Genomic DNA, 7,895 nt, shown 5'->3' on the forward strand with positions numbered 1-7,895 from the left:
CCGGTATGTGGCGCAGCAGGGTGAAGCAACAGTTGGGAGAGCGCGCGTGGGGAAGCTGCGCTGCCTGTTATAGAGTAGCGGAGAGCACAGCGCTGAGTCAAACGATATACAACAACAATAATGTTGCGCCAGCGAAAGCAGCGCATTCCAAAGCAGGCGTCAACTGTGACAGCGGCTGCGCTTCGGTTAAATACAACAAAATATTGTAGAGCACACGTCAGCAGCACAATAAAAATCAGCGCTTAGTTGTTTTTTCAACTTTGTTATTGTTGTTGTGATTTTTATTATTTCGATTCGAAGCGTTGGAGTGGCAGTGTAGGCGAATGTAAGTGTGCCGCCACCACGTCGCTTTGTCTTCTTCCGCGTTTGCGCCTGCGCCTGCCAGCGCTCTTGACGTACGCTCATAACGTCAGGGAAATGGAGTGGAACGCGCGCTGTTTATGCGAAACCACCACACATGCGCGCGCACGCACACCTATATACACCGCTGCGCACATTCACTCATGCCGCATAGGCGATTGATCTAGTTGAAACTTAAGTTAACTATTACAAAAACAACAGTTGTCGTTGTAAACTATATTTTGCAAAATAAAATTTGCACAGCGACAGCAGTTGGGCGACTTTTCTTCGCGCACAGCCAGTTTTCGAACACCGTCATCGCATCGCCGCATGCAATTCAAGATCGGTCAACGATATCACATCGTCAATGCTGATGGTGAAGTTAATCACTCAAGCGGCAGCTGTCAAGCAATCAACCATAAATAGCCACACACACATACAAGCTTACGCATATCGGTGCATATCGGATCAAGGCAACCGGCATACTTGATATATAACCGGACCAGACCCGGCGCAGGCAATTCAACACGCGAAACTGTGCTGCAGTGATTCGAGCGAAGGTTTTCCATACAACGGTGCAAGCGGTGCTCAACACCGGCTTGCTATTAGTCAATCGCGCAATCGATCCAATCACACATTTATCCCACTTTCAGTGCAACCATTCACCGAGGTAAGTGTAATATGGGCAAAGAAGCTTTCTAAGCAGCAAAGCTGCGGGGCATGCAGCCTTCCGTTCGACCAACCGGCCAACCGGCAATCCATATTAGCATCAGAACATTTAGCGCAACTGGTATATTACTACAAAAAATATATATACGGACATTATTAAATTATTAGGGTCGTCCTTACATGCATCTTAATACACAATAATGGCTTATGTAGTTCCGCAATGTTCATATATGTGATATCATTAACTAAAACTATTAGTATCGATTTGAAGTATCAGAAAAATAAAACACTAATTTTTTAAGCCATCTATGAGCGCGGGGTTTTGAACTCTGTTCGATGTATGTTCATACGCAATATTGGAAGAGCTCTTTAAGCAGCACCGGCAATCCATCGCATTATTTAGTGGAACGGATATTTTTATAAAGATATACTTTATTAGGGTCGTCCTGAAATTTTATCACTATATCGCTGCTGTTATAGTTCCAGTTGTCACATGAAAACTGTTGCAGATAGTTTGGGCTTCTCCCAGAGAGCTCAATGATCGGCTTGCACTATATTGGCTTATAAAGGTCCGAAATGTATATACACCAGTGTAATATCACCCACTTAAAGTGGTAGTATCGATTTTAAGTATCAGACACATAAATATGCTAACTTTTTGAGCCATCTAGAAGATCGGAATTTTGACCTTTCTTCGACGCACCCTAGGACTTATGAGTAATATTGGCAAAGATCTATCAGTAGCACCGACTATCTATCAGTATATATTGTTGGGGACAATTTAGACTTTTACTAGAGGGTTCAATATACAGTTATCTGTATGAAGACTTCAACGTAATATGTTAGTAACAATTTTATTTATCAGAAAGTAAATTTGATAATATTTTAGGGTACCCGGAATTTATACCTCTGTCTGACAAATCCCATTGATCCTCAACCGACCCCAATTTTTTAACAGATATCCCTAGCCGGGATATAACTAATTCTAAAATTTAGCAGAAAAATATATGTCATGGTGGGTCTTCTAAGATCAACCTAGTAGTTTTTTCATATTTATTCGCCTATGGTTATATTTATATAAAACTGACCGTTCGAACAAATTATCATACTCAATTTTATATCTTTGAAGATTATCGTAAGTTTGAACTGCAACACACCCTAATGATCTTTAATACCACCCGATATTATATTTGATATACTGACCGTGATATTACTGACTACAGAATTTAAACAGAGAGATATCCTTAATTTGGTTTCGCAAGGATCATCCTAAACCATGATTTTATAAATCTACGCCCATATATATATTTAAATAAGTCAGCTTGTTCGACCAAGTTATGAGAAAAAAATGTAATATCCTCAAAAATTTCCTATTTTTCAAAGATGTCTGGAATTGGGATTTGACTTCGACACACCCAAATGTTATTTAATTGCCACCAATATGTGCGTGCTATCCCTAACCGTGTTATTATTGATTCAGGGTAGTAAAACTGAAAAAATCTCCCATTTGTTTTTTTAAGTGCCACCCTAATGCACGTTTTTATATAACTACTCCTAAATTTATATTTATATTTATACAAATCTGTTCATTCAACCAAGCACAACGACATTCTCACTGCGCTCCAGCAAACCACCGATGTACCACTCCATCGGTCATTTAGTCCGGCTGTCAGCCCACTTACAAACGTACACCATGGTTACCTACATACGTATCTCTATTGTGGTCCAATAACTAAATGAATTGCTTGGTGAATGTGTCGCCGCTAATCAATAGTCAATAGACAAGTTGTGGCCAACCGCCATTAATACGCGTATACAAGTCATTTGTGCGTTTGAATGACCGGATGAATAACGGATGGGCGGATGGGCGGATGAACAAATAGCCAGTTGGCGGCCGGTGGATGACGGCTAGCGGTTAAGGTAGGTGGTTGGTGGTAACCTGTTAAACGGACGGATGCTTGTACAATGAAATTGTACATTTACTGAAGTGGGCAAGTGACGAGGCGTCTAAACTGTTTAACTGGGAGAGAAAATTGCAAAGGAGACAACTCTTAGCAAGACCTTTGATGGCTCAATAAAAATATTTTCCCCAAGCACAAAAGAGCTGGCGAAGAAACGGTGAGTTAAACAATACTATAAGGGGATGTGGTGTGAACAGTGAATTTGAGATAATAAGGCTAGCTAAACGAATCAGAGACTCTGGATGGCTGAGAATTTCACTGTTGCAAAATTCTTCTACTAGGGCATCCAAAAAGTTTTTTTTATTACGCAGATAACTTCGGACCACATTTTCTCAATATATGTGCGTATATTTGTCAATCGGTTTCTAAAAATTACTCTAAAAGTATATTAAACTCACTTAAACCAATCTGTGAAGGCTTATTATACTCGTATAACGATAAATGAACCCATATCGGAGCAGAACATTAATGAAAATTTTCTGCAACATTAAAGAAAGGATCCTGGAGGATCGTTCGCATAATAACCCGATTTATGAGAGAAAAATACACCCAGATTTTCGTCCGAACACGTTTACATCCAACTCCGTGGTATTCTTTAAAAGTGATTGCGGAATGTTTTATGACTCTATAGGATATAGAATTTGAAATTAGCCATGTAAAAATTACTCTGAGAAGTAATGAATATGTTTACTCGAGTATAGAAAACACATCACAAATACCGTTCCTATTAGAACTTTTTTTATAAGACTACAAACTAAAATTGGAGTTTTAAAACTACTCCCTGTGTAACACCAGAGAAAATTAACCTTAGAATGACCGGTATATAATCTAGTAAAATCATCGGAAATCTCAACTAATTGAGAAAAGAGATTTCTTACGGCATCAACAGTCACTGGAAAGACCTAAATATGACTTCATAGTAAACCATATTGATCAAATTATGGTACGCCAGCTATACAATAATTCGTTCTAGGTATAATTCAATTTACGAATTTGTCGCAACGTTCTCACAAATAATAGTTTTCATAAATCTTATGTAAGATTAAGTGTCTACGATTTGCCAAAACTGGGAGAGTGGTAAATCGAACAGATATACTACTTAGCCTTGCCACAAATTCTGTTGCCAAGTACATATTGCATACAGCGAGGAAAAATTCGCATTCGACACAAAAACTATTTGCAAACGCTTTTATAAAAATCTGCTTTAAAAACGGAAAAGTTTTTGAAAGGAAATGTTTGTATGGACCGGATCAATGTCAAGACTTATTAGAGATGATCTTCACATGAAATCCTAACGTCGTTCAACTGATAATCTTCTGACAACGCGCTTGCAGCAAATTAAGCTCAACAGTTGCAAGCGGCTTTTTTATTGGCGCGCGGCCAGCGGCCATGAAAGTATTCCTTTATATAGAGGCAAAAAATTTTACTTTTGAAAAAGTTTTGAATAAGCAAAACGACAAAATCAACGCAAAATTTTCCTTGGACAAAAAAAAATTTGTTGCCAGGGGTTCAACGTGGTCACTATTCAACTGCTGTAATGGTTTGGTGGGGAATCTTTTGTAATGGCGGTACACATATTGACTACTGTAAAATAGGGTTTGAAACTGAGTTTACCAGTAAGTTGTTTTAGAAGGCGTGGTAAAACTGTTTAGCAATACTCTTTTCAATGGAGAGCATTGGATCTTCCAGCAAGACTTTGTTTCAGCACATAAGGCAAAATCACCCAGCCGTGGCTTAGAAGTAGTATTACTGGTTTCATAGCTGCAGATGTTTGGCTGGCTATAAGTCCAGACTTGAATCCATTGGACTTTAAACTTGTAATAGAACTTATGGCATAACCAAATAAATATTGCTATTTACATAAATTTATATGACTTTCTAATGTAGAAGTGAGCGGAACTGAATGAACTCGCAAGTGGAGTTTATTGGAAAGAATTGACGGGATGAGTTTACATGGGCTTACGAACTGAATTACAGGTGTAAAAACTTTAACTTCTTAAACCGCATGTTATTTACAGCTTCTCATGATACTTATTAGTCCGTCTTAGCAAACGAATGATCTGTCACAAAAATCTGTGATCGGAACCAGTACCAGATACTTCGTTAATTTTTACGCGATATATTAGATAGTTTCGAGTTATGTATTAACAATATACAATGAGGATTTTGTGATTTATGGATTTGTATGTAGAGAAGTATTGTAGTATTGTATGCTTAACCCATATGTGAACATTTGACCAACTCAGAGGACCGCAAACATATTTTAACTTACTTTCTCTGCTTTTCCGGGGACATGAATACAATTACTTGAATTTGTTGGAGTTTAGTTAGAAATTAAGTTTGCTATTGTAATGGGCTCCTCAACGTCATAACTTATCTATACTCTGGCATAATAGAAATCGAATACTTATTGAGATTTTCTGTTGTGGATCAAACCAAAAGAGCTATAGAGTAGATCTAAACTAGTAACACAGCGCAGACTTTATTAGATGCTATGTTTACGAGTAAGCTGTATTCTACACTCTATTCTTCATATCAAAGCAGTTTTTAACGTCGCTAAAATTTCGATCTAGTGATCAACGATCGTCCGAAAATAAGATTTTCGACCAAACCTCGCTGAGTGCATTAAATAAAGATTAACAAACACGGCTTACATAAACTCATCATCAGCTGATGGGATGACGTGATGAATGGAGCAATATTGTCATTGAATGGATATTAGGACGAAAACCCCACAACCCGCAAGCGTACCACAGCAATCAACAGACGCGCATTGAAATTCATTAATAAATAAAGAAAATACAACAATAAATTATTGAAATCACAGAAGAAGAATTTTTCTGTCAACATCACCAGTCAGCATCACAGACAACAGCTCAGCTTCGGCTGGACGGTCATTCAGTCAGCCACAACAGCCGCAACGTTGAGAAACTTTATACCAGTAACGGCGGGAAAAAAGAAACAAGCGACCGCACCGCGCGTCGCTGGCATTGCGGCATACAAGTAAAACAAGCGGATAGCAAACCGCGCAATCAAGCGAGCACTCAAACACACACACACACACACATAAGCCAAACAGTGAAGTATTGCTCGTGTACGCGGCGGGCAATGATTTCCAGTTCGTTTCATAGCGCGCGGCTTGCGGTGAACAGCGCGCGTTTCGCAAACGAACAAAAAAAATCATAAAAAATAAAAACAAAACGGCAAAAAATCACGTTTATACCGTTTTCATAGCCGCGGCGGTTTGTATGTGGATTTTTCAAGAGCAAATCTCTGTATGTAAGGCAATGCGATGCGCAGCGCTGCTCTGTAGAGCGATGTGGTGTGCTACGCTGTACCGCCATGTGTGGCGTGCTGGAATATCAAGAGTACTTATACATAGCGTGAGTGCAGGTCTGCTGGGGCGAGTGGGGGAGTTTGGGATGCTGTGCGCGTTGGACGCTGCTTGGAGTAGGTGAGTTGGCGCAAAATGTAGAGTGAAGTGTAGTGAAGTGAAGCGCTCGATTGATGGCCGCACAGAATGCTGAAATCCAATATACACTGGTAGGTATGTACATACATACAAACACATTTAAATATACATATATGCTTAAGTGGCTGGCTTTGGGAAGTTTTAGGCAAGCGCTGCGCTATGTTGGGCGCCATCTACCGCGGCTACTCGTCGGAGCGCGCGCTGGCAATGAAGTTGTAACTTTGTAAATTTATTATTGTTGTTGTTTTTTAATTTTAAATTTTGCATTATATTTGCTTGCGCTTGAATTTAAATGTTGCTGTTGCGTATTTAACGCAGACAGTTGTAGGAAGTAAGCGATTTGATTTGCTGCGGAGTAATTTATTTTGTTGTTGCTTTTATGTGCTTTTTTTTGTAGCAATGCTTGAGATCTACGCATTAGCAAAATTTTTAAAAATATTTGTTTTTTCACTTCATAAACTTTTAAAATTTTTTAAACTTTTTTAAATATATTTTTAATTTTAATTTTTTTTTTTTTGTTATATTTTTTTTTTTGAGTTTTTATTTTGACTGTTGTGGTTTTTATTTAGTTTTTTATATATATTCTTAGATGTATGTGTGCATACATTTTTTGAATGTTATTTATAGTTTTCGGCGAAGTCACTTATAGGCGCGTTGGTAACTGCCATAGCGACCAATACACAGGCGCAGCTTAAGCTGTACACACACTACTGCACCTTGCCTATGTGTTGGTATGTATTTACAGAGAAGAATGCACGTTTGTCAATTACACTCAGGAATTTCTTGTATTTTTCGGCTTTTTATTTTATTTTTTCATATTTTTTGTGACTTGAAATATCTAGTAATTACAGTGACTCAAAGAAATGTGCTTGTTCATGAACTTTCGTAGATTTTTTGCACTTCTGCTGGATACTTATATATATTTTACGGTATTTTTCCACAACTAAGTACTTATATACTAATACATATGTATGTAGATATGTATAATAAATCGGCATATTTTTATAATTGCACTGCGTCGTTAAAAAACCGCTACGTTATAGACGTGCGCGTTAATTTTTTATAATAAATATACGTATATAGAAGTACTAATGATCATGGCGGCATAAAAATTATATACTCTGTTAATTTTTTCTAGTAATTTTTTGTTGCTTTCATCTTGAGGCACATCTTTTCGTGATATTTTCTTCAATTAAATGCGCATAGCGCTTTCATTCGCCAAGTAAGTAACAAACACAGCTACAAATTTGATACATACACACAAAGATAAACATATACAGATATAAACACACAAGCGCGCACCTTCATGTGTAGACGGCAAGCAAGCGGGCCTGCCTCAAAAACAACAAATTGGTAACGCGCGCACACGCTCTAGCTTTGTTGCACGTAACACACCGAAAAACACGTCCGCAAACAGGTAAATGCGCTGGGAAACTATTTGAGCCGCACTTCGA

The sequence above is a fragment of the Bactrocera oleae genome, chromosome 4 (assembly GCF_042242935.1).
Source record: "Bactrocera oleae isolate idBacOlea1 chromosome 4, idBacOlea1, whole genome shotgun sequence".
Taxonomy (NCBI): domain Eukaryota; kingdom Metazoa; phylum Arthropoda; class Insecta; order Diptera; family Tephritidae; genus Bactrocera; species Bactrocera oleae.